At 36.1% G+C, this 15,704-nt stretch overlaps 1 long non-coding RNA gene across 6 annotated transcripts in view; it reads left to right on the forward strand.

Annotated features, from left to right (window-relative positions):
- Positions 1–3,127: 3,127 nt before the first annotated feature.
- The window catches only part of LOC129256743 (uncharacterized), a 33,632-nt gene continuing 21,055 nt past the window's right edge, over positions 3,128–15,704 (forward strand). For 3 of the 6 annotated variants that reach the window (XR_010293181.1, XR_010293179.1, XR_010293180.1), the window contains exons 1-5: positions 3,128–3,284; positions 3,754–3,850; positions 9,658–9,713; positions 10,930–10,962; positions 11,592–11,629. This is a non-coding gene — a long non-coding RNA (uncharacterized LOC129256743). Of the gene's footprint in view, positions 3,285–3,753; positions 3,851–9,657; positions 9,714–10,929; positions 10,963–11,591; positions 11,630–11,781; positions 11,829–15,704 lie in introns of all 6 variants that reach the window. The other 3 variants (XR_010293178.1, XR_010293177.1, XR_008584085.2) reach the window with 1 other exon arrangement.

The following is a 15,704-nucleotide window of genomic DNA, read 5'->3' on the forward strand; positions in this document are numbered from 1 at the left end:
ATCATCACATCATCCCTATAATCTTCATTATCATTGTTAATTTATATTTCTCATTATTGTTTATCGTTAGTATTAACTGTCATTGTTATTTCCATGATTATCGTTGGTGATGGATTAAGCCATCAATTTCTTTATTCTTGTTTCATCTCTCTAATGGCTGTCTCTTTAGATAAATGCCAGTTGTGGTAAATATCTCAAAATGAGTTCTTACATAATCCAATAAAATGACCATCCAAGTCTGTTCATGAATAAAAAAAAATATGTACCAATTAAAGGATTCTGGAAGAAATTGTGTAACTGCTGACAAATAAGTAAAATAAGCGCGGATTCTGGCATATTTGTCGGGTCTTTTCACAGCAATAATTCACTGTCCCACGTGTGATTTTGTGTTAGTGTGATCGTTTTTCAGCTTAAATTTCATGATTTCACAAAGTTTAGTTTATGGAATTGTACCAGAGCTAGACCGAGGATGATATAGTGACAATTCATCTTGGTTTTACAGACTTTCTCATGAAATCAGTGTTCACTGCAAATACTTTCATTTAGCTTTATCATTAATTTCGCTATCGATATCGTTCCTTCAAAAAACATGAGGAAATTTTGACGGCAAAAGGTTTGAATCATAAACTGTTTGATATACTCATGATTCTAACCCCGAACATGGGCAGCGGAAGGAGTGGGGATGTTTCAGCCCCCACATTTTCCCGGCATTTTCCCCAAACCATGTACAAAAACTTAAAAAGTACCATAATTTGTGATTTTTTGCATGGTCGCCCTCCCCCTTCCCACTTTGAAAATCGTTCCGTCTGTATAATAAGTTTTCCCAAGGTACAATAAACGTTTCTAGTCCCCGCTTTCCTCATCTTGAATATAAAGTGATCATGAATTATTATTATGGCCACCCCCTATACACCTATATTGGTTAAAGTCCCTTTCACAAATGGTTTTGCAATCGTTTGCGATCATTTTGGTCACAATATGTTGCGTACAATGTGTTGCACACAATCGCAACGATTGTAAGCAGTCGCACCACCATTGTGAAAGGGGCTTCACTTGGATAGCGCAAACTTTGACGTTCGATTTAGTTTCTTTATTTATTCTCTTTTAAACTAGTAGATTAGCTCACGTTCACGGACTATCAATATTTTCTAAAGATTTGAAAATCTTTCTTTTGAAAATGCCATCTCCGAAAACAAAAATGTTTTAAATAATGAAAAGATCCTGATCATGGCCTATGATAGAGATAATACCTCTTATCAGTGTCTCCTTGATAGTATCCTTTGTAATTTCAACCGTGTTTTGAATACGTTTTGTCCTTGGCTTTTATTTCGCGATTATACTCGAGCTCATTATCGCCCACGCCCCTGCCCGGCCCAGTGCCATTATCGCCATACCTACGCCTTTAGAATTCGCATCCTCTTTGCAAACTTTTCTTAAAAACATGCTTTTGAGAACACTAAAAGCGATGTTTTTTATCTATCTATTTGAAGCGCGGGCGGGGAGGCGAGGGGGATGCTTCCCTTTCTTTACCCCAATTTAGCTTTTATTATTATTAGAAGAAAAAAAAACCAAGCCTTTTGAAGTATTATACAAAAACTTTGCACCTGGCGCTGGCCGAGAGCATCCCCACCCCCATCGCTACATCCTAGATTATCTTCATTGTTTACTATCAAATCTGTCTTTTTTCTACATGTACTAAATGCCTTTGCTTGCACCATCAAAAGTAAAAAAATAGGAATCTTAACAGATTGGTTTTTTAATTTATTTTTGTAATGATTGCGTTGTTAGCAATCGTCATGAATAGGCCTACCAAAGCCAGGCACAGATGCTAACTCGAACATACTTGTTTTGTTTTTTATTTTCATTTTCTATCACAATAACATTAAACCACAAGCAAGTATTAATGCCATGTTTCTTATCACCCATCAGAGAACGTTATTATGCCTATAGGCCTATAGCAAGAAAACACCAAGATTAAGCTTTATGATTCTTAAATTGATTAGAATATATATTTCATTCTAATAGCCAGAACTGTTGAGATACGGAAAAGGCAGTACAAGCTCATATTGATTTTTATGTTGTAATTATTGATTTTCTTTTAATTATCATAATTATCATTTTTACGATTATCATCACCATCATCCCTATAATTATAATCGTTATTTTGTATTATCGTTATTATCATCATGGTTAGTTTTATACTATCATTATCATTGTTGTTACCCTGAATACTATTTATTTTCAATTTATCATGATTATCGTTGGTGATTGTGATTGATTAAGCAATCGATCTCTTTTTTCTAGTTTCATCTCTCTATTGGAATTGTTGGTCTGTTTGTTAACATTTCGCTATTTCTATCGTTCCTTCAAATGACATGAGGAAATTTGACGGCAAGAGGTTTGAATCACAAAGGGTTTGATATAAATGATTCTAATCCCTATAAGTCTACAAAATGTACAGTACAGTATACATTTCCAGCCCCCGCTTTCCCTATCTTGAATAATGATTATGATTATTCCCGCTAGTTTTCAGTTCAGTTCAGTTTTTATTTTTTTTCTCATTTCCAACAAAAATACAAAATTCATACAAGTATCATGACAATAATGCAAAGTAGAATACATGCAATCTATCTTTCAGTTATAAATGTCTGATTAAAACGCGAGTTTAAATGGCTTAAGCTTAGCTCTAGCTCATCGATTTCAGCTAATTAATCCTCTTCAATCGCCGCCGGTCTCACGTGACTATGAATAGCCAATCAACAATGGCGTACGTTGCTAGGGGCGGAGCTTAGTACAGCGCGAAGATTAGAGCTTGCTGAACGAGCAGAGTGTCAGAAAAGTTTGAACTGACCGAAAAAAACACTCGCAGAAAAACTGCTTTTTCGACAATTTCCCGTTATCATTTTCGATTGATTTTTTAACAGAGTATACTTGAAACATTAATCATCCCTAAAATGTAAAAATAAACGTTTCAACATTTTTGAAGATTTTTAGCATTTTTATTTTTACCCATTTTCTCAAGTTGGTATCGAGCGAGTTCTGTCTGAATTGGACATGACGAGTCACATATCGCAAAAAAAAAGAGAGAAGATATCTTTGGTTAACAGTTACATTGTGTATTTGTCCTAGAATGTCATTTTTGCTGGAGATTTCAATGCTGACTGTTCGTATGTGGCTAAGAAAAGATGGTCTAATATTCGCCTGAAGAGTGATTCTCGTTTCTGTTGGCTCATAAACAATGATGTTGATACTACAGTCAAGGGTACTGATTGTGCTTATGATAGGTGAGTTCTAGGTTATTAACAATTATTTACCTACACATTTCATGCTAATTGATAAGAATGTGATAATTAGATCTACTTAACTTCTATTACAGGCCCATCCATTCCAATGTACAAATTTGTTCATCATATCTTTCATTGTTAAAATCTTATAATTTTTCTTGATTTTTTGCCACTGCAAAATTAATTTGAATTTATTCTGAATTCTTGTCCCCACACTTTGCCATTTGTAGATGTCTAAAAGGATAGGACTAGTCTGAACAGAATATAAAAATAAGGCAAAATTATGAAAATTACTTAAAATTATGAAATGTACATTTCTTCCAGCAGTCCCAGAATTGATATATATGCCAAAAAATTTACCTCCCAAACTTCTATGATGAGTTATCGAGAGTTTAGAAGGCAAAAGTATAGATTTGCAATATTTTTGTTAATCTGATTTATCATATATTTTTGTCACGTTATTTGTCAGGTTTGTGATTAGTGGCAAGGAGATGAAGGAAGGAATTGTACCTTATTCAGCCAAAGTGTTCCGCTTTGATCTGATGTATGAGCTCAATCAAAGTGAGGTAGGTTCTTTAATGTTTTTACCATTTTAACTGGGCTATTTCAGACCAAGATATACTGGGGGGGTCAATTTGATCCCACGCCTTAAGATCTTGGCCGCTGATCGCGCGATCGTCGAAAAAATTTGGACCCGTATAGAGCTGGAAGTAAACTGCAAGACTGTATTGTCAAATTTTTGAAAAAAATTGATTGTTTATATTTTTTATTATTAATTATGCAAATAAGCATATAAAATTTGCCCTAAATTTTTTTTTGTGTGTATATTTTTGCCTTTAATTGACTTTGTATAGCTAGGAGAATGCTAATTTTTGTTTGGTGTGAGTATCAATTTTTATATTTCTAACAAATATCGACAAAAATTTTATAAAAAGTATAATCATTTTCTTATGTGTTTATTGTCTTTTTAATTCTTATGTATTTTCTTTTTTTCAAACTTTTATTTTTATTGTTAATTATGCGAATAAGCATATAAAATTTGCTCTAAATTTTGTGTGTGTATGTTTTGCCTTTGTATAGCTAGGAGAATGCTAATTTTTTGTGAGAGTATCAATTTTTCTAACAAATATCGACAAAAAATTGCCAAAGTATAAACATTTTCTTATGTGTTTATTGTTTTTTTAATTCTTATATATTTCTTTTTTTTCAAACCTTTGTTTTTTTTTATGAACTTTATCGGGTACCCTTCTGTGATCATAAATAGCATAAAATAAATCCATTTAAACCAACAAATGTAAAAATAATCATACATTTAAGATTTTTGGTTGAAAAACACAATTTGCATTGACTTTGTACACATAATCACGTTTTTGAGCAATCTTTGGTCTGACACGCACTTACAAAATTTTGCGTAATTTTGAAATCGCTGACCTGGAGGTTGCAGATTTTGTCTCAAAGGAAGCGCAAAACTTGAAAGTAAAAAGTTAGTGAGCGGCGCGGTCAAAAAAATTTGCGCAACAGCGTAGTGAGCAATTTGTCGAGGGGGGGTCAATGTGTAAGTTAATTTTCCAGGTTACATGTATAATCCGAAAAGGTGTTCCTTATATCCCATCACTCATGGAGTGAAAAAAACCTTTTCCCTTGCTTGTCCATCTGTTGGGTATAATATCACTTTTCTGAATCTGACAAGTTTCCTCCATTATGTCTGTCAAGTACTTAGTTATTTGAACTTATCCCTTACTTTACGATCTATTATTGTAGCTTTATGTTCCTGTTTATACCATGGCTCTCATAATTTTCCTCATTCATTCTGGATTTATGCAATGTCATTTTATTGTCTCACCTGCGAAGCAGAGTGAGACTATAGGCGCCGCTTTTCCAACGGCGGCGGCGTCAACACCAAATCTTAACCGAAGGTTAAGTTTTTTAAATGACATCATAACTTAGGAAGTATATAGACCTAGTTCATGAAACTTATCCATAAGGTTAATCAAGTATTACTGAACATCCTGCCTGAGGTTCAGGTCACATGACCAAGGTCATAGGTCATTTAGGGTCAATGAACTTAGACCATGTTGGGGGAATCAACATCAAAATCTTAACCCAAGGTTAAGTTTTTGAAATGTCATCATAACTTTAAAAGTAAATGGACCTATTTCATGAAACTTGGACATCCTGCCTGAGATTCAAGTCACATGACCAAGGACAAAGGTCATTTAGGGTCAGTGAACTTTGGCCAAGTTGGGGGTATCTGTTGAATTACCGTCATAACTCTGAAAGTTTATGGATCTGATTCATGAAACTTGGACATAAGAGTAATCAAGTATCACTGGACATCCTGTGCGAATTTCAGGTCACATGACCAAGGTCAAAGGTCAATGAACTTTGGGCAAGTTTGGGGTATCTGTTGAATTACCATCATAACTTGAAAGTTTATAGATCTGATTAATGAAACTTGGACATAAGAGTAATCGAGTATCACTTAACATCCTGTGTGAGTTTCAGGTCACACGATTGAGGTCAAAGGTCGTTTAAGGTCAACGAACTTTGGCCAAGTTGGGGGTATTTGTTGAATTACAATCATGGATCTTATTCATGAAACTTGGACATAAGAGTAATCAAGTATCACTGAACATCCTGTGAAAGCTTCAGATCACATGACCAAGGTCAAAGGTCAATGAACTTTGGCCATTTAGGGGGTATTTGTTGAATTACCATCATAACTTTGAAAGTTCATGAATAACCATCATAACTCTAAAAGTGTATGGATCTAGTTCATAAAACTTGGACATAAGAGTAATCACGTATCACTGAACATCTTATGCGAGTTTCAGGTCACATGAACAAAGTCAAAGGTCATTTAAGGTCATTGAACTTTGGCCATTTTGGAGGTAATTGTATCCCCCGAACGGAGTTCGGAGGATACTATGGATTTGGCCTCGTCGCGCCGCCGCAGAGATTTCCTTGTGAGCGCTCTATCAGCTGTATTTGAAATACAGATGATGATCAGAGAAGAAATAATTTCTTCTCTGATCATCTTTAAATCTGGCATGAAGGTTGAGTATGGTATAGCGAAGCGGCCTATCGATTTTGGTGTTGGCGGAGACATCGTTGCCATGGTAACAAGAGTTTTTGTGAAAATAGCAGAGATGTCATTGTGAGCGCTCTACCAGCTGCATTTCTTCTCCGATCATCTTCAAATGTGGCATGAAGGTCCAATATGGTAAAGCGAAGCCGCCTATCGATTTTAGTGTGGGCGGAGACATCGTTGCCATGGTAGTGAGTTTTTGTGGAAATAGCAGAGATGTCCTTGTGAGCGCTCTACCAGCTACATTTCTTCTCCGATCATCTTCAAATGTGGCATGAAGGTCCATTATGGTAAAGCAAAGCCACCTATGGATTTTGGTGTGGGCGGAGACATCGTTGTCATGGTAACAAGATTTTTTGTGGAAATAGCATAGATGTCTTTGTGAGCGCTCTACCAGCTGCAGTACTTCTCCGATCATGTTCAAATCTGGCATGAAGGTCCATTATGGTAAAGCAAAGCCGCCTATAGATTTTGGTGTGGGCGGAGACATCGTTGCCATGGTAACAAGAGATTTTGTGGAAATAGCAGAGATGTCCTTGTGAGCGCTCTACCAGCTGCATTACTTCTCCGATCATCTTCAAATGTGGCATGACGGTCTATTATGGTAAAGCAAAGCTGTGTTTTGAATTTGGTGTGGGCAGAGACTTCGTTGCCATGGTAACAAGAGTTTTTGTGGAAATAGCAGAGATGTCCTTGTGAGCGCTCTATCAGCTGCATTTCTTCTCCGATCATCTTCAAATGTGGCATGAAGGTCCATAAAGCAAAGCCGCCTATTGATTTTGGTGTGGGCGGAGACAACGTTCCCATAGTAACAAGAGTTTTTGTGGAAATAGCAGAGATTTCCTTGTGAGTGCTCTACTGGCTGCATTTCTTCTCCAATTATCTTCTAATTTGTCATGAAGGTCCATTATGGTAAAGCAAAGCCACCTAATGATTTTGGAGTGGGTGGAGACATGGTTGCCATGGTAACCATATTTTTTTGGAAAATTTGGTAAAACCTGTAACTTTGCTTTTTTTCCAGTTTGTCATTACAGTTGGCACATAGAAGCAATATTAGAAGGTGAAACGAAGATGCCTATCATTTTTGGTGGGGGGTCAGTGGCGCACCTAGGATTTTCCAAAGGGGGGGGCAAATTCGTCCGCCAAAAAAAAAAAAGGTCTTCAACCGCAAGTAAAGGACATTTCGCACCAGAAAAAAAATTGACAAGCAAAAATAAAAAAGGTCTTCAACCACAAATAAAGGACATTTTGCACCAGAAAAAAAATTGACAAGCAAAAAAAAAAAAGGTCTTCAAAGTCAAAGGAGGCGCCCACTTAGCTCGTCAGGGATCAGTTTTGACTCGTCAGGGGGGGCAGAGATACGTCCCTTGCATTTGTTGTGACTCGTCAGGGGGGGCAGTCTGCCCCCCCTGCCCCCCCTGCCCCGCCCTTAGGTACACTAATGTGGGGGGTCTTAGGGTTAGGTTTACAAAATATATCCAGATTACTCTAAAATTGTATTCCCCAACAGGTGATACTGGTGGACAATACTTTAGGTTCTGCAGAGTCACGCTGATACGTCATATTATTGTCATCAAATTTGGTACCCACAGGCAAAATGTAGGCAGGGTCATTGTCGCTATGACAATTGTATTTATTTGTCAAATTTCTGTGTGAGCTCTTTATATCGCAATGATGGATGACGCGGTGGGTTCGGGGGATACATGTGCTCGGCCGCGCGACCCGCCGAGCATCTCTAGTTATTAGATTGCTGTTATAACTTTCAAAGTTTATAGATATAGTTTATAAAATGTGGATATAGGGGTAATCAAGTATCAATGACAAGTCTTAGGTCACATGATCAAGGTCAAATGTCATTTATTGTCAATGAACGTAGTATTTTATCATAATATGAATGGTGTTTTTGTGAAGAATTATTTTATAGTAGTTTTCAAAGTCAGCACTGCTGCTAGATTGAATCGCACGATGCAGGTGAGATTGCCAGAGGCGCTCCACTTGTTTTACAATTCATTCTGTTATTTTTTCCTCTGTATTTTAATACATGTATACTGTATTATCAAAATTATGTTTATGTAGTGCCAGCGACTGCCAGGGGTGTAATGCGTCATCGTAGGATTATTGATATTAATATTATTATTATTAGTAGTAGTAGTAGTGGTAGTAGTAGTAGTAGTAGTAGATATTGTTACTGTATATTAACCTCAAATCAATATAAGTATCATATGTAGCAATACCCCATAGACAAAATGTTGTAAAATGAAACAAATATCCACTTGTCATGGTATTGAGCAACTGTCAGCACAATCTTTAATATTGTATCAAAATATGTAAGTGGTCTTTTCTAAGAAATATGTTAAGCCCTGGCGCACACTGAGATGCAATTGCATCGCAAGCCAGCTCACAGTGCAACAGCTTTGCAACGCGCTATATCTCCATGAAACTTTCTCTTTTATGCATATGTCATCTGTGCTTCAGCAGCACATCAAATTGGTTTTGACATCATCATCTAGGACAAATCTAATGAAGACTTGACATGTAAATTTACTTGTAGCTTTCACTGAGTGTGTATGTCGTCAGAGCTGAAATATTTGTAAAGCTAAAAATGACGCAAATTTTCTTTATCTTTTTTTTTTACTTCCTTGTGAATTACAATAACATTTACAAGAGGTGGTAAGAGGCTATTGTTGCATGGGTTATTTCTTGGCCAACAATAAAAGTTTCTTGCTGGCTCCTGCAAGAACATCTTTTAAAAAAGGAGATATTCCAAATACATTGCAGAGATGGATTGGCAGACTTTTCAGCAATTAAAGATCTCATTCGAGATGATGAATCTTTTTAAAGAAAATATGCCTTCAAGGAACAGTCACATGTATTCTTAGCACAGTAGCGCACAAGCATAAGCGTCAAGGGCGCAAGGGTAATTACACCTTATGTAAATTATGTGCTCAGATTTTTTTACAGAAGCAGAAGAGATACTTCTATTGGTTGACCTAAGCATATAAGGGGGAGGTGGTGTCCTATACCGATTTGAGATTTATTTTTGCTGAGTTACAAGAATAATTACAAAAAAAGTTGAAACAATTTTCAGAATACCACCCCTGCTGTGGCAAAAATGTCTTTAGCCAAGGCATTGATACCTTTGACCTCGGGAGAGTACCTGGCATTTAAATACTTAAGCACCCAGCTGACAGCTATGCTGAAGCCAGGGTAATGACTGTTGAGTGCCAGGAGTGTCCTATATCAGACAGATATATTTAACCTACTCAATTTTATTTTGATTATCAGGCAGAACTTGTGAGTGATCATTACCCAATAGAACTGCAGTTGCGAGCACTGACAGAGTAAGTAAATACAACATTTAGATACTGAAAAATCATCTCCTAAGAGACAAAAGGTAATAATTCTATTAAAAAGACATCCATCTAATATATCGCTGGCCACCATTCTGCTCCAGATGATATTCTGCATGTGTTTCTTTTCTTCATTTGTCATAAAAAGAAAAGTAATGAAATATTAAAGCCATTGCAGGTGCAGGGTTTAGAAAAACTATGACAATTAATTTTGTAAATTCTTTAGACTCCTAAAATCATCTGCTGGCTTCATACTTCCCAGTCCCCATTCATCTTAGCAGAATGTTAATCAAATTGTTACAATCACGACGAAAAATTTGCACGCACGGAGGTAGAGAATGACATAATTTATGCGGTCGCATAGGTAAATTGCACCAAATTCATGTATTCAATTAATTAATTTTGATTATTTATTGAAAAAAAATCATACTTTTTGCTCTTATTCATTTAATAAGGTCCTTGAAGGCTGATTTTTGTTGTAAAAATATACCTTATAGCATTCTTAGCAATTGTAAATGAAAAAAAATCCGGTAACATAATTGATTTTTTATTTTTTTTTATTTACCCGGTATATATTTTGTTGTTTTTGTTCCTTTTATATATATCTCTCTTTTTGACAATTTTTATCTGTAGACTGATCGCCATTTACATGTAGATCAATCACTCACCATTTGGTTTCTCTTACTTTTCTGCCTTTATTGAATTATTTTATTATCATCGTGGAGTTTTTCTTTCAACCCGTGTGTCTTGCCAACTTTTTACCTTATCTACATGAAATAAATCCAAGGGAAAACTCTGCTGAAGCATGTTATATAGTCCATAAACTATCTTTCCATTTACTTTTGCTTTTTTTTTGTTTCTTTAGCATTTTTGCTACACATTGACTTTGCTTCAAAAATTATCAAATTGCAGATATGATTTATCCACGCATGAACACTTCTATAATTTTTTCTTTTAGTTTTGCTCTTGTTTGAGTCTTAAAGCAATGTATTAATATGATTAAACAAATTGTGTTATTGAAATTATCTACAAACTTAACATTAATCAATACCTCACATTAACAGATACTTTTCCTTATTTTTCTTCCAGTATACCCTAAAGAATTTTGTATAGAAATTTGTAAAATTCTAGTGTTATGCAGGGGGTTTAAGGTTGATTTCATATTTCTTTACACTTTGTCTTTATATTCTTCATTATGTACTGTTAGTGACAAGGAGTATCGAAAAGCAGAAATACTGAGGTATGTTGTGTAAGAAGTATTGTGCAAGATTTTTTTGAGTAAGCTATACAATGTACTTGTAGCTGATCAAGGTATTTTACAGTAAATTTCTCTTTTCTTTTTCTTTCCCTTTCACTCACTCTCTTTCCCTGTCTCATTTCATTCCCATTTTCTATATCTTTTCTTGCTTTTTCTTGATCATGAACTGTTAGTAAGCATATTTCTGTGAAGTCAGTGTTTTTGTAATCTCTGATTCATATAGTTGAATATAGTATTCTTTTAACTTTTATTTAGTCAACAATATAAACAAGACATAAGGATTTTAAACAAAGAATTTTAAAAGAGACTAAGGGATCCAAATGTTGTCCATCCATCACAAACATTATGACACATAACTTTGCAACAAAAAGTCACTTTCCAACCAAACTTGGATTGTACGTGCAAGACTCTTATGACAAATGTTATTCCATCTCAGTTATTTCACAATGAACTTTTGATACAATTTTGTTGAGTGCCCTTGCAAATAGCGATATTTCTGGTTATTTTCACAAGTGGGCGAGACACAACATCGCTTATGCCTTGACTTAATTTCTCAATATTTTTGGCTGTAATACTAAAGATGCACAATTTTCTCTTTTATGTTTGCGAAGGAAATATGAGTTATAAAGATCATCATTTAGTTTGTGAAGTAAGTAAACCATTAAATGGCTTGGTTAGCATTGAATGAAGAAACTGTTTGCTTGGACTATGATAGATGTTCATTCATCGATGTGTTACATAAATGAATATATTTATAAGCTGTGTTTTATTTCATTATTTAATTGTTTTTTCTCACTGTAGGAAATTATATGAACTACTTGAATTATGCTGAAGACTGAATTTATTAGGTGATATAAAACTCAAAACATGATTATTGGCCAATGCAATAACTGGTAGAAAATACTCTTATTTTGCAATTTTGTATGGCATAGAGTGGTTATATTGTTCCAACTTTGCACTGTGACTACATTCTTTGTATTTGTTTGCTTATTATGTACATGTACTCCCATTGTGTTTTGAGCCATTTTTAACCAGTATCATCAGGTCTAATATATTTTTATCTAGATGTTATTCTTATCTTTATTTCTTGTCCTTGTATCACGATAGTTATTCTCATTATATTTGGGGCTATGTATTTACAGTTGTGATGATTAACTCCATACCTTACCAGAAGCAATTTCTTTCTATCTCGCTCTTCTCTTTTCTCTTCTCCATTTCTTCCCTAAACTTGTTCTTCTCTTCTTTAAATGTCACTCATATATATATGTGTGTTTGTGTGAGGGTGTGTGTGTGTATTTGAAGGTGGGGTAGCAGAGTAGAACTGCCTTTTGCCTGTTGTTTCCATTCAAGTCTCTGATCATTGCCAAGGCTTCTTGCTAATGCATTACCAATATATGTCAAGTATAGTAGATTTGTATACCCAATACATAAATTGATTATTTAAATTACTTGCCAGGTATATCATTCATGAATATTTTTTTGAAGTTAAGTATTTTAATGAAAGATCAGGGACCATGTATACGGAACCAAAGCAGCATGCCTAATTCATTTTGTGTCTCGCCTGCAAAGCACAAGTGAGATATATATTGTAGGCACTGCTTTAAGGCTTAAGTCACAACTCAGAGCTGCTACCGACCGATTAGTAGCCCAGTCAGTCTGCAAGCCCTCGAAAAGTGGCTTCTTTTATCCAAGTGATATTCATGACTAGAGTGTTTTTGCATTGTTAATGAGCTTGGTGCGGACCAAAATACCTCTTTTTATTCGGCCAGTGCTGCTCTAAATATTAACCAAATTTCATGTTTTTGGTATCTTTATAAAGAAGAAAAATTATTCTTTCAGGTCATGTGTTTGGATTTTTAAAAAGATGTTGCAATATAGGGGAAACTTTTGATCTCAAACATGAAACAAAATAATTATTTTCATGCAACAAAAGTTGTTGTTTTTAGCCTTAATTTCTGTTTGAGCACAAATTATTTTTAGATTATGATAAAGCTGAAGATCTAAGCTTTAATATGATATAATTTTTATAAGAGGTATTTTAGATGGGTCAGCAGCCAGCTTTTCATGGGCCAAGTACAGTTAGCAGCTTAAAAACAAGAATACTGCGCTCTGATTGGTCATGGAGACCACACACACACCCACACAAAGTCCAATGTTCCCCCTACACTGGGCCTCTGAAGGTCGCACTCACCATGTGGTAATCTCTTCAAATTACCCGCGCCTGTTGTTTTGAAAACGTTATTCAGCCAATCATAACTCTAGATTTTATGCTACTCAGAAATGTCAGAAATCTCGTCTTGCATCTTGATGGAAAAGGCTGGCTGCTGACCCATCTAAAAGGTGTCACATATCAAGAGTGACATTGTATGAAAGTAGAGAGTTGAGCTTTCTGATGATATAAGTAATGTTTGTGCCCAAAACACAAAATTTTGCACAATTTGCAAGAGAAAACAGAGGAAGAAAACTCTGTTTGAGGCCTCTTTTCAGGCCTGAAATTCACCTATTTATCAAAATATTTTATTCAAAATAAATAACCAATATAAAAGAGTAACGTTTACTCTTTCCTATGGTACGAAAATAATTAATTTTACTCAAGGAGAACATGGTTAAATTCTTTGAGAAAAGTCTCACAATTCACGAGATTTTGTAGGGATATGAATTCAGCCATGAGAGGACTTGGATAAATCATGCTCATTTGCTCATTGCAGACTGACTGAGCCTGCTCGGGTGCCGCTGGAATTTAGGAATTGCCGAACGATTTTTGTAGAAGTCGAGCGGGCTGTAAAAATACTTAGCGGTGGCCGAGCAGTGCCCGGTCCATTACCCATCACTCAAGGCCAAATGTGGGTCAAACCGGGAAACTTATCTGTTTGGCATCCGAGCAGTGATCGTCTGACGACCCACCGAATCCCGGGCGGTCCCCCACCGGCATATTTTTAGGTAATTTCCCGTCCGATCTTGAATTCGCCGTGAGATCATCGACCGATATCTGACTGGCCGATGACCCGCTCGACAGCTGTTGATCCAACGCGTTCAATTTTCGACCTAAATCGTTCAACGCCATTACGCCAACCGCTCGATTACGTCGGCACCCGCGCAGCGACCAACCGGGCGACAAGCGTATTTCCGGCGGCGAGTGAAAAGTGAGCAGGCGCCACCAGAATTTTAACTCCGCGCTAAATCTTGAGCGGCGACCGAGCGATGCCCCAAAAACCATTGGTGCCCGGGCGAAATTGGCTAAAAACTCGCCGCCTGGTCGCCGAGCAGGCTAAATTTTGGAGTTGTGACCTTAGCCTTACGGTGGTGGCAGCGGCAACATTGAAATCTTAACTAAGAATAATATGTGAAATGTCATTATACATTTGAAAGTTTAAAAGAAGAATAAGAATGAGAAAAGGCCCCACCCCACCTTTGTCTATACTAAATGTGATTTACTTCTTAACCATTAATGTGCCAATCTTTCTGAGTTGATTTAATGTATCTCTAGCTATTTATTATTCTGATATTTGACAAGAGTAAACTTAGATAATGTAAGATTTATGCAATACAATAACATGATGTTTACAAAGTGATTGATATAGATTTTTGTCTCGCCTGCATAGCAGAGCGAGACTATAGGCGCCGCTTTTCCGACGGCGGCGGCGGCGTCAACATCAAATCTTAACCTAAGGTTAAGTTTTTGAAATGACATCATAACTTAGAAAGTATATGGACCTAGTTCATGAAACTTGGGCATAAGGTTGATCAAGTATTACTGAACATCCTACTCGAGTTTCAGGTCACGTGACCAAGGTCAAAGGTCATTTAGGGTCAATAAACTTTGGTCAAGTTGGGGGTATTTGTTGAATTACTATCATAACTTTAAAATTTATGGATCTAGTCCATGAAACTTGGACATAATGTTAATCAAGTATTAGTGAACATCCTGCCTGAGTTTCAGGTCACATGACCAAGGTCAAAGGTCATTTAGGGTCAATGAACTTTGGCCAAGTTGGGGGTATTTGTTGAATTACCATCATAACTTTGAAAATTTATGGATTTAGTTCATGAAACTTGGACATTAGGTTAATCAAGTACCACTGAATATCCTGTGCGAGTTTCAGGTCACATGACCATGGTCAATGGTCATTTAAGGTCAATGAACTTTGGCCGTGTTGGGGGTATATGTTAAATTACCATCCTAGCTCTGAAAGTTTATGGATCTAGTTCATAAAACTTGGACATAAGAGTAATCAAGTATCACTGAACATCCTGTATGAGTTTCAGGTCACATGACCATGGTCAAAGGTCATTAAAGGTCAATGAACTTTGACCGTGTTGGGGGTATTTGTTGAATTACCATCCTAACTGTGAAAGTTTATGGATCTAGTTCATAAAACTTGGGATATAAGAGTAATCAAGCATCACTGAACATCCCCTGTGAGTTTCAGGTCACAAAACCAAGTCAAAGGTCAGTTAAGGTCAATAAACTTAGGCCATGTTGGGGTAATTGTTGAAGTGCCATCACAACTTTGAAAGTTTATGGATAGAGTGAATGAAATGTGGACATGGGTGTAGTTGACAGTCTTAAGTCTCTGTTCAAATGTCATTTATGGTCAATGAACGTGGTATTATGTCATTATATGAATGATTTTTTTCTGAATGATTATTTTATAGTAGTTTTCAAAGTTAGCACTGCTGCTATATTAAATTGCGTAATGCAGGCGAGACTGCCAGAGGCGTTC

Source organism: Lytechinus pictus, chromosome 3 (assembly GCF_037042905.1).
Source record: "Lytechinus pictus isolate F3 Inbred chromosome 3, Lp3.0, whole genome shotgun sequence".
Lineage (NCBI taxonomy): Eukaryota > Metazoa > Echinodermata > Echinoidea > Temnopleuroida > Toxopneustidae > Lytechinus > Lytechinus pictus.